This window comes from Puntigrus tetrazona, chromosome 3, assembly GCF_018831695.1.
Source record: "Puntigrus tetrazona isolate hp1 chromosome 3, ASM1883169v1, whole genome shotgun sequence".
Taxonomy (NCBI): domain Eukaryota; kingdom Metazoa; phylum Chordata; class Actinopteri; order Cypriniformes; family Cyprinidae; genus Puntigrus; species Puntigrus tetrazona.
This window is the reverse complement of record NC_056701.1, coordinates 28,012,743-28,034,381: the sequence shown is the minus strand read 5'-3', so window position 1 is coordinate 28,034,381 and position 21,639 is coordinate 28,012,743. Positions and strand designations below refer to the sequence as shown.

Sequence of the window (21,639 nt, the reverse complement as noted above, 5' to 3'; positions counted from 1 at the left end):
GTCCAGCACACGCTCGGTGAGCTCGACCCAGCAAGTGTTTTCACCCAACACGCTTCTTTCACACGACGTGAGAGTTTCCTGTGTGGAGCGGTGACCTCCGTCCAGCAGGCGGCTGCGGCGAGTCCTCGGCGGCGGAGCTCGCGCAGAAGAACTCGTCGTTGTTTGGAAACAGCAGTAAACTCCACAGCAGCCGCCGGACTTCTTCAACGGCTGTTACATCATTCGCGTTCCCGTGTACGACGGCGACAAAACCGCGCGACCGTGTAGCGTTAGACCAGCACGCGTCTCGTTCGTCTCAGCGGTAACCTTAAGTCGGTTAAACATGAACGTGGCTAAAAGTGGTTATCGCGTTTTCTCCGCCAACTCTACGCCCGCGTGCACGAACTCTCTAAGAAGATTACCGAGTAAGTATCCTATGACCAACTGCTCAATATTTAACGGGGGTCTTGATTTGAGGTGCTGCACTTGGTGTCGGTTAACGCGCAGAGACGTTATAAGGATTTTGGCCTGCTGGAAACACGACAGCCTGGCCTGTTTTTTTAATGTTTAGATATCGAATGATAAAAAAAGCTCGCCAGCTGCAGTGGTGTTTACTATGCGGATTTGGGCCGATAACTGAAATAACTTATCTATAGAGTATCTCCACAGGTACGCGGACGCCTGGCGTTAAACGCGTTTACTGTAGTTTTCTCCTCATAAAGAAAGCAGCAAAACTGGTGAACAGTGGGCTATTCATCGCGTAAGCTGCGCACGTGACCGACTGCTCGTCGCTGACCGCGGCTGAAATAACCGGGTCGCCATGCAGCTCCGTCTCAAAGGGCCTTTCGTGATGTGACATACCTGTTCTGACTTTCTTGTGTTTGTTTGCGCAGGCGTCTTGGAGTAGAGCTGGGGAAGTCTGTTGTTTACCAGGAGTCGAACCGAGGTGATCAATCCTGCTTTATTTGCACACATACTTGACAGAGTGACCCTTGGCACCCCGACCCCTTCGTTCGTAAGGCTTAATCGGTATCTCTCTTAGAGCCGGCTCGATTCACGAGGAGAATGGTGAATTAAATCACACGAAGCCTAATGGGTCCCGTGACCTTTGTGTGCACCGGGGAACGTCTTCCAAAACATCTCCACCTAATTCCCAACATGTCCGTACACGCATGAACGTCTAGTCAACCTTGTTTTAATGTTAATGAATTTAGCCTTTCTAAATGAGCAACCGTGTGCTCAAACCGTCTCCTTATAAGAGCTTCTACTCAGCCTTTACAGTCTTTCTTGCCTCTCTTCAAACATGTGACCCTCTCCAAAGACCCATCTAAGAGCATGCAGCCAGATTCTCGAATGATACCGAATGCTCAAAACCTGTTCAAACAATAAACACCTTTTAATACGGACCCATGACTACAAGCTGTCTGTCTATGCAGTTTGATACAAACCTCACCACTCAATGCTGCTTTTCTTACTCTTTCAGGTTTTAATGAAAGATATCTCACACTTTAGCATCAATACACTCCTAGCTAATAGTCAGTAAGGATAGGTTTAGGTATTGGGTCACATTAAGGATGTGGAGTATGGTCATGCGGAATAATGTTCTCTATACATACTTATAAAGGCATGAGGTCAAGGTTTTCATTTTTGTTCATGAGGTTCATCAGACAGCTAAGTATCAACTAAAGAATTAATTTACCACTGTTATTGCAACGCCTTTCCTTTTTTTTCCCACAGAAACGAGAGTTGAGATTAAAGAGTCTGTGAGAGGCCAAACGATCTTCATCATCCAAACCATTCCCAGGTAAGTATTAAATCTAGCTTTAATGTGAATCTAACTTAACAGCTGTGTGACTGTGATCCTTTTCTTCTATATCATCATATATTCACCATATACTCGCATCATTGCGAATTAAGATACATTTTTAACATTCCCTCCCTTTTTCCGTGAAACACAAAAGGTACAAGCGAGAAGTCCACGGGCGTCTTTTCTTAATCGCGTGTCTCAAATTGCAGTTCTTGGCAGGCTCTTTACAACAATTAGCTAACATCCATTTGTCTGCGTCCGTCAGAGCGTCAACACCGCTATTATGGAGCTGCTGATTATGGCCTATGCGCTGAAGACCTCCTGTGCCAAGAACATCATCGGCGTCATCCCGTGCTTCCCCTACAGTAAACAGTGTAAGATGAGGAAGGGGATCCATAGTGTGCAAACTGCTCGCCTCCATGTTAGCCAAAGCAGGTAACGACTTCGACCGCTGATCTTCTTTCTTCTGTTTTCACAGTAACGGTCAAAAATATTCATACCCCGATTGATACGGTTGACTGCATTTTCTTGACTCTCTGCGCCAAATGAAAAATGTTAGTTTGACTGAAAGGAAAGAGTTTGTCTACTTTTGACTAATTCTTAGCAGTTAACATACGTCTCTAAATGATTGATTTGGTTATGTTTTACACCTTTGCATATCTTTGGACACTTTGCAATGTTACCTAGGTCTGACTCATATAATCACCATGGATCTGCACCAGAAAGAGATCCAGGGCTTCTTTACTTTTCCCGTGGACAACCTTCGGGCTTCTCCGTTCCTGCTGCAGTACATCCAGGAGGAGGTAGGTAGCATTTACAGACATTAACTTCACTTTTTATATATAAATAACATTTTGTTCTTCCCTTTTCTATTCTGAATAGATTCCTGATTATAGAAATGCTATCATTGTAGCCAAGTCCCCATCTGCTGCTAAAAGGTAATGGCTCCTGCAACTGTTATTTCTCATAGATAAAAGCAGTTGTATCATTTTCTGACTCTATAGATTTAAACCAGTTTAAATTATGGGCTTTTCACGCTTCTAAAGGTATAGTCAAGAGGATCACATCTCTGCGTGTCTCGTCTCTCTTCAGGGCTCAGTCGTATGCGGAGCGCCTTACCGTCTTGGTCTGGCCGTCATGCGCGGAGAAGCGCAGTGTTCAGAGTCCGACATGGCAGATGGCCGGCATTCTCCTCCATGCGTCCGTAACACCATCGGTCACCCCGGCTTGGAGTTGCCATGTAAGAGCCACCACACTCCGAATCCAACCCAGTGACTAGGCGTTCATGTTAATAAGAGGTTAAACCAGCTTCACCCCAAAAATCGAAGAGAACGTAGCATTAGCACAAAGAAACAAACTTTAAATCCTTTTCTCGTCACTTCAAGTACAAAAGCGACTGAACTGTCGTGAAATAATACCACATTCTTCCGCTTATCCAAAGTAAATTTACAAAATGTTTTTTTCTTTTCCTTTAGATTTTGGGGTGAAAAACAAGCGTGTTTTATGCGTTTTAGCTGAGTTCAGACAATGAGCCTGTTTCGATTGCAGCATTCAGCTTGCAAAATAGCCGATTAAGGAGTTCAAGATAAGGTCAAGAGGGTTTATTTGTAACCTCCCCGTTCATTTATCACCGTCTCTAGATGTTTACGAAGACTTTGTCTCAAAACCTGCTATTGTGATTCGAGTCGACTCTTTCCTTTGAGAGACGATAACTTTAAACAGACTTTGCGGGATGTTTTCAGAAATCATTTTCAGAAATCCACAATAGAGGGACTTTAAAAATAGATCTGAAGCATGTGTATACAACAACAAATATAGAACCGCTCAAAACACGTTGAAGAATTGAACAGTTCGGTTCGGTGTGTTCAGGCGCCCGACCAATGACTGAAACGGACGAGTCAGTCGTCTAGGTTTTGAGACACAGTTATTGTATGTGCTATTTGTTCTAGATTTTAAGGTTCTCGCTTACGTTTTACCTTGAGCACACGGTTGCCTCTATATAGAGAAAAAACGAGATCACAAACACCGTTATATTTAGCAGGTCTTGTCCACTCACACGCGCCGCCTGAGAGGAGCTTTCGCTCCAAGCAGCTCGGCGTACATTTATGGTTTCTGTGTGGACTTTGACAATCCCGCTCAATTTCAAAGCATTAAATTCGCGGAGCTGAGACACGCTTAAAAGTAAAGCTCCGAAAATCTATTTCCGTCGGGGTTTTGAGAAGGATTGTCGAAGTCGGTTTCATGTCTGTATGTTCTATCATTTGTGTGTGGATTTTTGTTTAACGTGATGTTTATTTATTGGTAATAGGCAAACAACAAGCTCCGTTCCCAGGCATAGAGCTCCCAAGTATGACGGTTAACTCTATTTGCTACCGATCACAGCAGTGAACACGCTCAAATGGTTCCTATTGCATGCGTGCAGTGGCGAGAGTCTCTCAGTGTCTGCGATCCAGCACTCTGAAGCACTTTACTTAGCACCAGCAAACCCACTTAGGGATGTTTGTTCGGTACAATTTACGCGTCTAAAGCAGTCAAAATGATTATATTATTTCAATTATATAATTATAAGCTATTGTGAAGAGTAGGGGTGGTCGGTATGTCAGAATATCACAATACAGGTATATCACTATGTAACATTTTCAATATCAAGGCGGTGTTTTAACCGTGTCTTAATGGCGTTTTTGTGCAATCGTGCATGGAAAAAATAAACAAATAAAAGAGTTGCTATACTACGACTCACTAGAAACCAGATAAAAGCACAGCGCAAAAATATCTACCGATATACCGCCCAGCCTAATCATTTCTTTTCCCCAATAATGGATGTCTAAGCTTCAGAGTGCTTCGTTCGAACAGAACTAAGAAGCCTCGAATGAAGTGCTTATTTTCAAAATCCATGTAATTGCCATCGTTCAGAAAGCGGAACCATTGAATGTCTGTCTGAGAGAAATGCCTTTATTTGTGATCCAGGCTCATCTTGCCAATCAACACTCCATGCCTGCTTCTGAAAAATCCCTAGACTAGAGGTTTTAAATGGTAGTCCTTTAGCTGCTTGGAACAGAGGGCCCCTGCATGCGTCTTGAAACACATGACCTAAATAAATATATAGAGGAAGGTGCTCGACAGAATGTTCGTGGAGGTCTAGATACAAGATTAATTAAAAAAAAAAAAAAAAAAAAAAAAGTATGCTTTTTCTTCACAAGCTTGTAGACAGCCAAACATGATTTTTGATAATCTCTGCTGAGGTTTTACTTTGTAGTTTGTCCACATTGTGTGCACTACACTGAGAGCAATGTGTCATCAGAAAAGTGTCTAAAATGTCACACTTTTGGTCAACGATCTCTGTCTCTGAAACAGAATTGCTTTTGTTTGCTGCAGTATTCTGCTTTATCAGACAGCAGATCGCCGTCTGTATTGGTAGTCGCTGGATTTGTCATTTCTCATTTGCTTAAAGATAATCTCTGCCATGTGACTAATCACTGCAGGGAAATTGCATCATTTTTATCACGCTGACTGACTGATGACACAAGACTGTCATCTTATGAAAGCTCTCCAAATAAATCTGTCACTTGTAAAACATTTACTAAAATATAATAAAATATATCTTTTTAAATATAAACACGAAATGTCAAAAACTTGTGAACGATGCCTATCAAATATGCTATTTTACTAAAAAACCTTAAAGCAGTGCTCTATTGAATACGATTAGTGTAGATGGCCTATAAGCCTCATTGACCTGTCAGACTGAAGATATAAATACAGAAAAAGCATTGTGGGTCGTGCTTTTGGCCCGAAAGGCATGTGTTGAAGGCATGCATTACTTCTTTAACCCCTCGTATTCTTAAATCGACCCACCCTTCCTCTCTCGTGATTACTTGGGAGTGTGTGTTTTGGCTGTTCCTGTGACCTTCCTCTGGTTGAATGACATTAGCCCTTCTTGACCACTCCTGAATTACAATGATGTCCTGGAGTCTGTCATGTTGACTCAAGGACAGATTGATTGATGTGTAGTTTCCTGCACTCTTGACTCTTAGTGTAAAACCTCTAGGTGTTGGCCTCTATGATTGGGTATATTGGGGACCAAGAGATGATCATTTTGATTTCTGCATGGCATGAGTTTTCCATTCCTATTTGGATTGAATTGTAGGTGGGAGTAAAATGGGAAGCGTTCTCCAACAAATAAGCTAAGCGTTATTTGCAATTGGGTCCATGCAGGACTTTCTAAGTGATTAAATTACACTATGGGTTGGTTGGGCCATTGCCCAAACTTGCACAAACTTGAACCCATCTTACCCAATCTACTCTAATGATGGAATGTGATTGATTGGCCTCTTGGTCTGCGACCAATTTCGTGAAATGATTTGAAAAAGCGAGTGCATGTTTGTCTTCATAGTAATGATGGCCAAGGAGAAGCCGCCCATCACTGTTGTCGGAGATGTTGGAGGCCGCATCGCCATCATTGTCGTAAGAAATACGTTTTTGGAATCTGTATTAGTGTGACGCTAATTTTTGATTGACTGTATGAGCAGCACATGTTGTTTCGGCCCTTTAGGATGACATTATTGATGATGTGGAGGACTTTGTGGCAGCAGCTGAGATTTTGAAGGAGAGAGGAGCTTATAAGATTTACATCATGGCCACCCATGGACTCTTATCTGCAGACGCCCGCGCCTCATCGAGGAATCCATAATAGAGCAAAGTGAGTCTTTCAGCATGTCCACTGAGAAGCGAATGGCTAATTCTACAATAAAATTATTTTTATTGAAAGGAGCATTTTACATGCATTGCATGTCACAAAGAAAAGAAGACTAGTATCTTAAAATGTTCTTGAAACCCTTACCCGCATGTTGTTCCAAACGTGTAAAACCTTTGTCTTTTGGAACACAGTTTAAGATATTTTATTTTGACTGCCAAGTAATGAACCCTGTCAAAAATACTCCCATCTGCCAGGAGTGGTTCAACTGTGACATTATGAAGATCATTTTTGTACACTTTATTCAATAATTAGATGATCTCTTCTGTGTCTCTCTGCATCACCGTAGTGCCATTTTGGAGGTTATCAGCTACTCAGTTTTGTGTTCAGTGAACACTCTCAAAATGGAGAGCCACATTGAAGATAAATTATTGAATGAAGTTATTTTTATTCTTGTCGCTTCATAACATTGCATGGCAGATGGACTGTTTTTAACATATTGATGTGAATTAGTGTATTGAATGATGTACCGTGCTTGACCGATATCTTTCTGGACTTTCAGGTGGTGGTGACCAACACTGTCCTCATGAGGTGCAAAAGCTGCAGTGCCTAAGATTAAGGCGGTGGATGTCAGCATGATCCTGGCAGAGGCTATCCGGCGCATTCTGCCAGAGTCCATGGCTTACCTGTTCCGCAACATCACAGTAGACGACTAGCCACAGATGAGGAGGTGTAGAGTTTAGGGAAATATCTCACTCTTACACAGTTGAGAGGTGTGCCAATGCAGTTCCCCATTCCCAGCCAAACAAACACTGCAGTCACCTTCGTTTCCCAGATAAACCCATTGTCCTCTGCAAAACAATTCAAGCGAATCTCCATTGCCAAATTATATAGTCAAAATCTAAAGTTAATGAAGATTTGCCAGTGTGCAGATATGAAATGATGCAAAGAACATAATTTTTTATAACTTTTAATGATACTCTGCAGTAAAATCATCAGTTTTAGATTGACTGGTAAAGCTTTACATTAAGGTTCCTTGGTTAACATTAGTTAATGCATTAGCGATTAGAATATTATTTGTTGCAGTATTTATTAATGTTGTTTTAATATCAATCTAAGTATGGTTAATTGCTAGTTTGTATTAACACTTTGTTTTAATAATATATAACAACTGATTATCTTGTTCCACGCCAGCATTTTGAAAAAAAAAAAATACAGTTGCCAGTCACTGCCAGCATTTTTGCTATTTTTCAGAAAAAAATTATCCACAGAATATTTTTTTGTATTAATATCTTTAATGCAATGCATTAAAAAAAAAAGCATGATCTCTACTTATAAACATTCTAGCTTCAAGCATTCTTCTTTTTTTTACTAAAAGCTAATAAAATGTCTTTTTATCCAGTGTTACAGGTGGGAAAGAGTTAATAAATATATTAGAAGTATTTTCTTAATGCAGTTAACTAAAGTGTGACCATTCCACTGTTATGGAAAACTGATGATTTTACTGCTTATGAGTATTTCTGATTTATTTTGGTTTAGTTGTACAATAGTTCCTCCAATTCGAAAGGGATAGTCCGCCCCAAAAGTGAAATCTATCATATTTACCCGCATTGATCTTTGCTTGTATAATTTTATTACAACTCTGGAAAAAGCCCCAAAGCAAACAACCCTTCTTTGCAGTAGTTTTTTTTTTTTTTTTGTTCAGCATATTCTTTCAAATATTCCTATTTTTCCATGCGAGAGTCCAAGTCGTACAGGATTGAAGTGTGATTTTTTTTTTTTTTGGGGTGAACTGTCGGTTAATATCCATGGCGCGGGTTAAGGAACGAAATATAGTGTGTTGCAGAAAATGCTGGTTTCCGGGTGGTTTGGTTAGTTGATTTGTTAATAAATGTTTACTCAAGCGAATGAGTTCCAAATGAACCAAGTACTGTGAATACGTTACGTCTCGTAAAACGCATCTGTACTCCTACGTAACAAAACTATGCGAGCTAAAAACGGCATGTTCCTCAGTTTCAGTGCGTTACTAACGTCAAGATCTGCATTGCCTGGTGTAGAAGATAAGACTTTGGGTTTTATCTTGAATTAACCACGTTAGCAATACTAGGCCAGTTATGTTCTGCAGATACATTTAGCGTTACCTAAACGAGTATGCTGTGATCACCTGCCTGGTTAGCAGTGACATCTACCGTTAAAATAAAAAAAACGTTTAGCTTTCGCTTCCTGATTGAACCTGGAGCAGGATCGTAAACCCAATGGTAAAGCTAACCACAACGCATGAGTTTTGTGTGTCGGGTGAGCGGGATCACAGACGCACCAGCACTGCCCCCAACCACCCCATACGTCCACGTACTTCCTCTGTGTGCGTTTGTCTCTGCCGTCGAGCCGCCCCTACGTGTTCGTTTGAAGCACAGCTACACTTCTTTCTTTTAAACGTCGTCTTCCACCTCTGTGTTCCTCATTTGTTAGTGTCGACTAGCCGTTTCCCCAGTGCCTCACTCTGTGAGAGCGGCGTGGTTGCTATGGCAACCTTATTCAGACCGTTCTAGCTGTGTTTTTGCAGTACAGGCGCAGATACGGTCCAACCTTCACGGAGAACATGCGGTTTTGCTACAGTGCATTGTATCTGCTGTTGCTTTGCAATCTTATTTTTGTGTAAATAAACACAAGTGATTAAGCTTCATGCTGCCCAGGTGCATCTTTGTTGGGATAATACAAGGGGGCGATCTGCGTTTGAAAATCTCAGCGGGATGTGATGCCATCAGTGGTCTTGGCGGTTTTAGAGGACGAGTCGGTAAAGACCCTTTACTTGCTCTAAACTCCTCAGGTTTGTTCACGTGACACTGAGGAGCTTGGACCAAGTCAAAGGGACTCAAACAAAACTGACCTGAGTCACAATAAAAATTTGTATTTTCACATATGAAGAAAAGTATGGATTAACAAGGTTTATATTTTTTATATATATCTTTGAAATGCATATATATTTCAATTGATTTGGATGAATTCATTTTTCATTTGAAAGCGCACCCAGAGAGCGTTTAACCGAAAATTAAAAAGGTCTTTTACTTTCCCTTTCGTCCATGTAGCATAATTTTTTTTTTTTTGTTGTTTCTGCAGTCTAATTTAATGCCCCTCATTTTTTTTTTTTTTTGAGGAGGCTACCAACATTCTACCAAAATATCAATATTTGTGTTTTAGAGAAAATCGCGACATGAGGTTGAGTGAATGATGCCATTTTACACCATTTGAAAAATATTTAGTGAGACTCGCCACAGGGCTCTTTACAGAACGTTTTAAGAAGATCAAATATTAGCCTTTATTTGTTATGAGTCGGATATATAGCTTTGTCGAGATCTTTACCTCTCAAAAATAACATTTAATAGTTGTAGCAAAAAAACCCATACCTCAATTGTTCTCCAGCTGTAAGCCCAGGACTTATCTGTGGAACAAAGCCGTGTTGAGAGAGCAGCACTTATCTGTGTGAGGATGGCTGTAGGTCAGATCTGATGAACAGACAGCTGTGTGTTTAAACCAGACTCGAAGAGAACTAGACATGCAGCATTTAGAGAGGTCACTTCCGCTTTTGGCCTCAGGAAACAATACACCTTGTATCTACTGTTCATATGAAAGGGAAATATTCACGGTTTGTGTGTATAAATGGCTTAACTGTATTTTAGCGCCCAGACATTTAGTGAAACTCTATTAACACGTAGAAAAGTCGTTTCCAAACACGCATGACTGGCTTTCTGCTCTAGAACTCAAAAAAGATGCTGGGTGCAACGTTTGATTCAGAAATTATTAAAAGATTACTTACCGAGATTAAAAGCAGTTCATATGACTTGAAATAATGCAGCTTTGAAACGATGAAATGCCAAATAAAATTTAAGGTAAAAAAAGAATAAATTACGGACATTTGTAGATGATGGAACCAGATTTTGAAATTTACAAATTGATCTCAGAAATCACGTCACGTGTTTTTACGAGGGTGTGGCTGATCGATGCTGACCTCTCGCTCGTACAAAGATTTTCGCCTAAATCGTAAGTGTATTTCATGAATTCGTCTGAAATTTGTGTGAATGATTTATACCTAACCCCGCCCCTAAACACATGCGTCACTGGGGTCTAGACAAATTACAAGACTGTACAAGAGTTCGAACTAATTAGATCAACTTCGTAAAATACATATGAATTGGTTGTGAGATAGTGTTGAATGTTGAGCTCTGTGTTTATAAGCAACAAAAATATAATATTTCATAATTTAATATGTAGAAAAAGTCCATCCATGTCCTTTAACATCAAAATAAACCAACCTATTTTTAATATAATTTTTTTATATAGAAGAATTTTACTGTTTATGCTTAAAAACATTGCTTGTTCTGAGCGTTGTCTCTGCTGATTCAGTAAATACTGACATTTTCCACTGGCAGAAAGCAACATTAAGGATAGTATTTTTCTGTAAACAATGGTCTGGAGAAAGACTCTCATTCTGAACGGCACCCATTCACTACAGAGGATCCACGGTAATACTGCATTTCTCAATCTTTGTTTCCAAGAAACAAACTTGTCTACACCCTTCTGGTTTGAATCAGAAAGGTCCAACTAAAGGTTGTACTTCCTACACCAGCTAAGGAAGTTCAAGCTGCCACAGAGAACTGCTCGCACAGTTCTACTTCAGTAACTGTCTGGTTTGGTTCAACCACCAAATCAGACATCAGAAGACTACTACGTTATGGAAGTCAGGGCTGCTGAGGATCAATCAGTTGTGCCTCCCTGACCAAACTCCAAGATCTTTGAAAAAGTGATAAAAAGGCCTGATAAATTACTTTAGACCCCAGATACCCAGCCCACTTTTCTTTAGACATTTGCCTTCCTGCTGGTGCTACACGAGCACAAGAACAACCCGATGTACTGTAAGTACAGCTTTTCTCTCAGGTAGGGTTCCCCAGGTCCTTCAGAAGCCTTAAGTTTGTGAATCTAAAAAAAAAACAACAAAAAAACAATGAATAATTGAAAACCCTGGAAAGTTTTTGAAAAGAAACATTAACTTAGATTGAATTTATTTTGTGCGTTAAGTTTTCTCTATAATTCCCTTGGTAGACAGTGTGTTTTCGCGACCTTGCTTGATTAACGTATTTAAGATGGCGTTCGCATACCACGACCAAAGCTACTACATTTCACAGACACACCAACAATGTGTATTTTAAGAGGTTGCTTAACCTCACTCCTGTGTTTTTTTGTAATGATTTGTCTAAACTCCAGTGATGGCAGGTTTAGGGGGTGGGTTTTAGACAGACTTAGCAAAAAAAAAAAAAAAAAAGTTGTATTGCGCGCTTGCTTGTACAAAATGAGCCACCTAAGTAAAATATTGTGACTGTGAAATTTACTTAAAAACAGTCTGGAAGCGGCTAAAAGCGTGATTCCTGGAAAACCTTCGATATTTTTTGACCCAAATGATGTAGTGTTGAATTGGTTTGGGTGTTAAAATAATATAAACCCGTATCAATATATCTTTGAAAGCTACTTAAGCCTGAGCTTTTCAGTGAAACCTACGAATAAGTTAATGTCGGAATTTAGATTACATTATAGGATGTGCCGAATATTCTTCAGTTTTATGCAAAACAGAAACACGATAAATAGAATATCGTATCTCTGGCCGCAAAGTTGTTTTTGCATAGCTAGATTCGACATAAAACTAACGACGAAACACTACTTCGCTTTTTAGGGTATTGGAAAATAATGTATTTTTTCTATGTCCGTTATTATAGTGAACACTTAAAGTCCCATAGATATCGCTTTCTTTTCTGCATAGAGGTTCAGTGCTGTTATGCAGCAGGTATTTCTGCGCCAAGTTGGATAAAACGGACCTCACATTTTCATTGAAAAGGTCATTGACTGGCAGATTTGGGAACTAGCTGACATCCTGTTGTGTGCGTGAAGAACAATGAGCCTTTGTTATACGGACACACATTTCCCCCGTGGCTTCGTCACTGCATTCAGAGCACGTTGTAGCTTGGAGCAAGTCCAGTCGATGGACCACAAGATGGCGATATTTGACAACAGGATCCTCACTGCACGAGAACGCGCACGTTGAAGGGCCCCTCGGATCTTTAGAACTGATCATTTCGATACTTCGATAATAAATTGAGATCTGGACACAAATGGACGAAACTTAGGTGGATTGATGTATGTAATGTTCTTAAAGGCTTCAAATTGGCTATTTGGAAGTCAAGTGAATCTTTAAATCAAATATACAATATATGAATGCATTTATATAGTTGATATTTAACTGTTATTTATTTTAAATAGATTAGTATGCTTTCAAAAACTACATACCCGCAAGTGCCTTAAAGGTGCATAGCTAAAGTGTAAATTTTGACACCAAATGCATTGTTTTTTTTAAAAAGGTACTGTCCCAGTGACAGCTTTTGTACCTTTTTCCCCTGAGGAGTTTAGAGGAATGGTGTAGACGTAAATTCCTCCATCATACATTTCCCTTACTACGATTTTTATTTTATGAAGCTTTTCAAGTCTTTTGTAAACTGTTAGAAGGTATTACACACACACACACACACATACATATTCTCTTAAGAGAAGCCAAAAAGCCTTTGAGGTGCCATTAGATTTCTTTTTATTTTTTCCTTTACATGTGAAAGAAAACTGAGAATGTACAAAATCGCCGAAGAAGCGGAGAAAAGAAAGGAAAAAGACACCCAGTGCATGAAATGAGTTTTCAAAAGAATAAAAGTGCATGTGCACAGCGCAAACATTTAGAAAATGGACACGTGGCTTCAATGCTTTATAAACCCAAGAATGTCATACGGTCAAATTTTTAAATTCACGGTAAAAAACATTAATGCTCACGGCATTACAATATTACAATGTCATTTGATGTATACGTGACTGAACATTGCAGTAGCTCTTTACACAACTCCAGGAACTCAAAGCCAGTATCAGAACATTCAAGAGAATCTTTGCACAAATGCAACAGTTCATTGTCCTTTGATCTTTCTCCCCTTAAGCCTGTAATCCCTCTTCCTTCATCACTGCGGAGGCGCTGATTTTGGAGCAGGATTAAGGGGAGGTTGCTATCTGTAACAAAAGCTTATTTGCACGCCCTCGAGAAGAGCCTTCCTCATCTTCAACATTGGCGTTGAGAAGCAACTCAGCCCTTTTCGTTCTCAAAAAATCTTTTTCTTGCCATCTTTAGGAGGCCAGGCAGCTGTTGGTCTTGTTCATGGGTGGTCGTAGACTCATGTCCCCAGGAAAGATCTCTCTGCGACGGCGCAAAGCCGGGCTGAGAGCGGCTGGGAGGTTGCTTGCTGAAGCAGCTCCTTGAACACCTCCATCACGTTTTCGTTTTCTTTGGCGAGGCCTCGAGAAACAGTTGTTTCCAGTCCAGCTCCACCTTCACCAGAGCGTCGTCCGCCCGATACCCTTCGTTCCTGCAGTCGGTCTTTTTGTTGCCCACCACCACGATGAGGTGAACTTGTCCTCCTTGACCTCCAGGATTTCCTCGCGCAGTCTCTTGACAGCGGCTTCTAGGGATTCAGGGTCATCCACACTGAAATGAACCAGGCGAATGCGTCTCCGTTCTGGATGGAGAGCTTCCTCATGGCGGGAAGGAGTAGCTGCCGCTTGTGTCCATGATGTTGATGGTCACTTTGGCTCCAGCCACCTCGTACTCCTTGCTGTGGAGCTCCTCCACCGTGCGCCGGTGTTTGGGGTCAAAGCTGTCTTGTAGGAAACGTTTAATCAGGGCTGTTTTCCCACCTGCTGCTCCATGAACACCAAGCGCACTTCTGTCTTTTCTTCACTTCCAGAGACATGATCCCAGTCCGTTGTTCGAGTCCGCAGCTTCCAGGAAAGCCTTCAAACTTCTCTGTCTTTTGATTGTAGCTGTCTCAGAGAGCGTGTGAGATGTCGAGCAGTAAGCCGCTGCATCTGTGATTTGTGTGTCCTCTCGCTCTATATATGGCCTTTCTCAATTGCAGGGATTTCGTGCCCTCTTCAGAGCTCAGCCAATCGGCTCGCAGCAGCATCTCTTGTTGGTAAACCACTGGCCAATCACGAGAGGCTATGCAGATGAGATACAAGCACTCGCTGTTGAAGGAGAAGCGGTGTAGTGGAGAGCTGTCAGATGGGTTTTTTGCGCCTTGAACACACACGGTTTGTCGGGTGTTTTAGAAAAAGAGCAGTATGTTTAAAGAGCTTGGATTCACATTTTGCAATTAAGTATATTTAATATTTAAGTATATTTTCTTATACTATATATGCAATCCTACAAAACCAGCCTTAAGGTGCTGAGGTATACATTGTATGGTTCAAAGCGATTGATTATGCCAAAAATCATTAGGATATTAAGATATTAAGTAAAGATCATGTTCTGTGAAGGTATTTTGTACATTTCCTACCGTGAATATATTCAAATTGAATTTTTGATTGGTAATATGCATTGCTAAGAACTAAAAAGCAATTTTCTCAGTATTCAGATTTTTATTTTATTTTTTGCACCCTCAGAATCCATTTTTTTTTTTAGAGCAATTGCTGTCCTCAAATCACATCAACGGAAAGCTTATTTATTCAGTTTTCAGATATATAAATCACAATTTAAAAAAATCAAAAATCAACCCTTATATGACTGGTTGTGTGGTCCCAAATATGTGCGATTGATATTCTATGCAATTTCATCATTGCCTGAATGAAGATAAACAGCAGCGCTCGTAATAAAGCAGCACGTATCCTGTATTAATCCAGCACTCTGGAATGATGGGTGTTTTTCTTTGCATGCTGGCTTTCAGGATGCCTTGCTTTGATGTGTTACGCTGTACCCTTCAAGAAGGCAATTTTCTCCTTGAACTGTACGTTTGTTGCCAATGGAGCGTTTCAAATCTGTCACCGCTGCGATTCGATTTTGGATGCTCGATATGTTTTAGGTTTTTTTTTTTCTTCAAGGAGAAAGCCAGTTGCTTGGATTGCAAGTGGAGGCTTCATTTTCTGTGCTGAGAAGAAGCGCCCAATGAGTGCAATCGCCCAATTCGGTTCACCATCACACCGATTCGAAGACAAAAGCACTTGGCGCTGTAATAATAGTCGAAGCGGCGTATAACCCTTTTACCTGTGATGATTTACTCTCCCACCCCCAACACTGGCGTGCTCGTGTATATATCACGTCGTGCGGTTCGGGCTGACAACTAAGCTGTCGGTTCTTTCATGTGTCTCGACCTCAGATGCTGGAAGACTATTGAACATCCTTTCATTCTGGCTCGATGACATAATAAGCTCCGTTGTGTTCAAATTGTCTATTTTCTCTACTTCCTCCTGAGACCCTCTATGGATTTTTGCCTCTGTAATGGAAGGTATATTTTAGTGAATTTTTCTGAGCCCTCACATCTCACAGTTTTAACCCTGTAAGACGCGTTTCAGAGATTTTTATTAACGTTTCACCATCACCAATCCCTCTCATCGGTCTTTAAAGATGGCTAAAATGAATGAAGTGTATAATTATACATAGAAATATGATTATATTTCGCAATTGTTATTTCAATCTGAATATTATTTGTCATAAAGCTCAGGAAAATGTAATTCAAATATGAATGGGGACATCATTCCATACATGTCCACTGTAAAGGACACCGGGACTAAAAGCAGGTTTATTATGCATTGTATCAATTATGTCAATATTATTATGAAATATTAGATATTATAAGGAAACTCCGGCCAATTATTACTCACATTATGACTATTCTTTTTTCTACACGCTGTCCCAACAGCAATGCATTCATTTTGCAAATTAGACACAGAAATTGGAAAACCAGTTTATGGTATTTGCGATGCACATATTACGTAAAACAAAATATAACAAAGTGATTTGAAATTACATATTTTAAAGTTTGGTATAAAAAATCCTGAAACTTACAAACTGGTTTAAAAATAAAATAAATAAATAATGTCTTTTTGATATCTACTCATGCCATTTTTTATTTATTTAGAGTCCTCTACAGAGGGCATAGAATAAAATATAAATAAATTATAACTTGATTAATATTTAATGAATATGGGGGGTGTCTCAGGGGGATTTTGTTATACATCTTTCTCAAGCACACCGTAGTTTCTGTCGGTTTTATCATTTTGCCTATAATTAACACACTTGATGGGGATTCAGAAACAAAATAATATCCTGAGATAGTGAGAAAGTGTGTGTGTTTCCAATAAAAATGTAGTCCAATAAAATCCTTTTTTTTAATTAAACATATAAGATGTTAATGATTAAAATTCTGAACATCTCAGTGTCAGCGCACACACTTTTTTTTTGCATTGTGTAAGATAATTTAGTCTCAAATAAGCAGTATTCAATGGATAGAAATGATTTTTTTATCATTTTAGTGCGATCTCTGAAAGCCTCTTTCCTCTCGTGGCTCTGTTTCATTTTCTGTTCAAATGGGCGTATATCTGTTCAAGAAGCATAAGTGTAATTTGGGAAATGCACACATTTAAGCGATCTTTACCGTATGAAATGTGTGTGTTTGCGCATAATTTGCATTTAATGACGCTTTTAAAATAAACCTGTGAATACGTTCTGGGGTTTGGATCCATAATTCAAATGGAGTCTCAGTCAGGCAGCGTGCTGATGATGCTGTGAATAATGAAAGGGTTGCTTTAAAGGGCTCTTTCTCCTCTCAATGAACTGTAATTTACTCATTAGATGAGTTAGGATGAGACTTACTGAGTGATAATGAACTACCTGCGGAGAAGTGTGTTTGTAGAGACTTCAAAGTTTTGACTCCTGTTACTCAGACATTAGGTTCTTCTGCCTTATTAGCACTATTTTTTTATTATTTTAATAAGTGGATCTACATCAATGGACTTATTTGCTTAGCATGATTTATAGGGAAGCAAATCATTTTAACATAGCTTTTTTAAGTGAAATAAAATGCTGTAAATGTAACATTTTTAATATAGGCATTGCTCATTGCTCTGCATCAAACTCTAATTCTAACATATAGTAAGTACATTTAATGTACCTTTAATGCATTTCTTATGCATAATGAAACAAGCGAACCATGACAGAAGACGCAATGTACTTCTTTTGTTTGAGTCAAATGTGAGCGGTTTCACGTTTCAGAGCTCGTTAAGTAACGCCTGGATAGGATTCTTCAAAAGATCCCGTTCTCGTTCAGCGTTTTTATATTTTACCATCGGCGTTGCTGACTCTCGGAAAGACCGCTTCAGCTGAAATGACACATCTGACCCAGGCGCGCTCGCTGTGATGTCACCCACTTGCATCTGCATTTTGTTATTATCCGGCAAAATCGCGATCGCGAGCAGCGGTGAGAAGTGTCTCGATTCAGCTCGATGGCACACTCGTTCCAACGTCCATGTAGCTCAGCAGCTTTTGTTGCCGTTATTTTTCCATTCACGTTTTACAAAGGGTCTATAAAGTTTAAAAAAAAAGGCATATTCAGCATCATTATTCCAGTCTTTAGAATGGGATCATATGAAATCGTTCAATACACAGATTTGCTTCTCAGTAACATTTCTGATTATATAGCGTTGAAACCGTCAGTGACAATCACTAACACTTTAGTATGAGAAACAATTCTCACTATTAATAGCTGCCTTATTCTAGTTCCTAAACTTAACAAATTACCTTACTTACTATTAATATGCAGAAAAAGTTGTATAGTTAATGGTTAATTTTTACGAAATGGGACTTAAAATAAATAGCGACCAAAGCGTTCCAATGTTAAAATCATACTAGCAATGTGTTAAAACATAGCCCAAAATCATATAAAAATGTATTTAAAACATACACAAGCAACATGCCAATTCATGTTAGCAATATATTAAAGCGGTAGCAGCACGTTTCAGTCTAATCTTTTAGCGTTACATTTTAAAAGCGCATTTAAGCTACTGAAAGTACTTTCCAGCAAGGCTTTGTGGAAGTCAGCGACAACGTTTGCCTACAAACCTCTCTCCAACTAACTAAAAATGTATTGATCTAAGCTTTGCGATCATGCTTGTGAGGTTTTGTTCATCAAACACATAACTGCTATATGAGCGGTAACAATATACTGTTGAAAAAAGAATCTGAAGCCGTCACGAACTAGACCCTTAGGTAAGGGAAGATCATTATTTTTATTATTAACTTAAAAGTACATATTAGGACATTTTTGAAAGAATACCATGACATTTACTTTGTGAAACTATATAGCACGAGACTGGACCCTAACTTCAGGTGGCAGGGCTCTTGAGGGGACTGTGAAGTCCCTGAACTCCTAAAACAAAGTGCCTCGGGACCGCACATCAGCGAACCACACGGCTCTGCGCTGGCTCACTGATTGGTTGTCGTAATGGGAACACTGCTTGCATCATCGTTCTCGCTGCTGATGAAACAGTTCATTATCTGCCTCATGGGCGAAGCGCTCCAAGAGCAGGAGGCTCGTTTTTCTGCGTCCATCAACAGGACACTGACCCATATGCCAGCTCATCAAAATGTTAGCGTGAGTACTCTATTATTTGCACTGCGAGAACTTCCTACTGACAATGACCTGGTTTCAGAAGCTCCGAGAAGTAGCGGCGTAATTGGATTTGTATCATTCCAGGAGCTTTTTGGTCTGGGAAACCACAAATGATAAGAGGCCGCGGTGTTAAGCGACTTAGAAGAACCTTTTATTGACGTCTCTGGGCCGGGAAATAGGAGTGTGGAGGAAGAGAGACTTGCTGCAGAGAGCTCATTCTTTATGCAGGGAGTAATAGGACTGCAGTTTTTTTCTCCGAGGCTCCTTTTATTTATTTTTCCTCAGGAAATCTAAAATTCATTATGAAGTATATCTTTCAAAAGCGTTTCCCTTTGAGAAAAATTAAAAAGTAGAGATGAGTCCATATCTAGGTCACTGTTTTCACTGAGAAAGCGGTGGCGTTTTTACCTCAAATGACTTGCTGATACCTGCCGACTTATCGAAATGTTTGGTCCGATTTGAATGTGTGAGCATAAAATGAAGTTTTAAATAAAATATTTAAATGTTTTATATATCATTTTTGATCTATAAAACTACTTTTCAAGGAGAGACAGTTTAGCCAACCTAGCTTTCCAAACGCATTGTATTTTGTTTTATTTTTTACGCTTTATCAGTATGTTTGTTGAAGTAAATTGCCGCATTGGAGAAGCACAAGCTCAGCCCAGGAGACCAGTTTAACCAAAATCAAAGTTTGTGGCTGCAGCTGGTTCATCCAAGTGGTTAGCCGTTTTGAGCAAATCTTGCCCTTTAACAGCGACTGATCTTCTAGGCAGACGCGACACTTGGCTTTTAGGTTAAGTTTAAGTTTATTGAACATGGATCATGTAATGTGCATTGAAGAAATGAGTGATTCTCCAACCAAAATGGAAAGCTAAAACAGACTATAATGTTTAGTTAAACTCTTTAATTTAAAAGGTTCTTTGGAGTAAATTCGAGATCTAAAATTTTATTAAATATTGTGAAAAGAAGGCTAAAGATATATTTTTGGTGCATTTTTATTTTTGCATTGTTTGCCCATTCTCAACATAAGAGGCTTGAGGAAATTTCAGGAGACCCAGTATAAACTTTGATGATAAGCCCTCTAGAAAGTTGACCTGGTTTGCCTTAGCAAACGCAAACATATACTGTGAGGAATAAATTCATCTCCTATGAGAGGTAAATATAGATTCCAAGAAATGATTTTAATAAATATTAACTATTTGACTGCTAAAAATCCTTGGTTTTAGTCTTATACGTTATAATTATCCCATTATTTAAAATCCATTCGCTGGAAACAACCGTGTCGTAAAGCTGGAGATATCATTATTCTCAAATTAATGTTAACCATTCAGTTTGAGTCAATTACACCTCCAAGAGCTGAGGATCGCCATACCAAATGCTTCTTATTTCATCAAATGACGAGAACAGCTTCTGACATTCCAAGAACCGTTCAGTAAAAAAATTTCCTCTAGGCGTGTTTCACTGCCATCCACGTAATGTCCCGACCCTATATAGTGACTATAGAAACCGTATATCCTCTGGAGTTTAAGTATGGAAATATAATCAGATCTCTTAACCTTCCTTGTTTGACAGGTTGTCATAAGAAAATTATGTTGAATTTTCACTTTTCCAGTCACAAGAATACAATGCGTAAGTACATGCATTTGTTTATAATAATGTGTAATTTGTACAGCTGAACATGTAAAATGACAAAAACAGATGTTCATTATTTGGAAGCATTCTTTAGAGAGCAGGTAAGATATATACTTATATGAACCGTTTGTGATAATGTGTGCAGCTCGAATTTCATGTCTGTGATTATAATCCATACTGCGTTTCTACATAGTTATCCTTCAGATTGTATTTTAAAAGACTCAAACCACAGGGCATTGGCATTGTCAAATGAGATGCGAGGCGTGAGCTGTGTGACAAGCTCTAGGGCCCTTTACAGCTGCATGGACGCGATTTATTTATTGATCTGTTTTGATTCCATAAGCCTTAAAAAATTCATAATGTACACACATACACTTTGCTACAAGTTATACGTCGAACTAAAAACTGGATTAAGCCTTGTCAATCAAATAATACAGAATACCTTTTAAAATCAGTTATAAACCTTATATAAAACATTTGTAGGATTTTTGGTCTATTTCCATCGAGAATTTTAAATGGCACTCTGCGATTACCTTATTATGGCAACAGATGGTGATCAAGTCTGATTACTCCGGGGTTGGTTGGAGTTGAAAATCATACCAGATTGCTGACATTTCATGACCAACAACCATGACTGAACATGTTCGGTTGTGAAAACAAGCCTGCTTGAATGGCAGCAGAGTTAACACTGATCTCGCCAAACCCAACAACCGCTTCTGCTTTTTGTTGGTGTATTTGAATAAGCTTTTAGAGAATAGGTGTACCATTTGTAGGGTATAAAGTGTGCTTGGTAGCATTTAATCTGTTCGCAGACCTCACTGAAACCTTTCCAAAAGGCAAATCTCAGCATATCCTAAGCGTTTTGCCCAGGAATCATGGGGCTTGTTGAGTAACTGGTTAGTTTACAGTTGTTATTTGCATCCTTGTGGCGTTTCATTGATTCTTCTAGAGTTAATTCCTATTACTCTTTTGTGCTCAGGATCAATTTTGAAAGCTACCACAGTATGATGCAC

At 39.4% G+C, this 21,639-nt stretch overlaps 1 protein-coding gene and 1 pseudogene across 1 annotated transcript in view; one reads left to right on the top strand and one right to left on the bottom strand.

The window, feature by feature from the left end:
- LOC122334574 (NACHT, LRR and PYD domains-containing protein 3-like) overlaps window positions 1–21,639 on the bottom strand; it is a 498,320-nt gene that overhangs the window by 38,196 nt on the left and 438,485 nt on the right. The gene's annotated exons all lie outside the window — the stretch shown is intronic.
- Window positions 54–7,224, top strand: LOC122335617 (annotated as a pseudogene).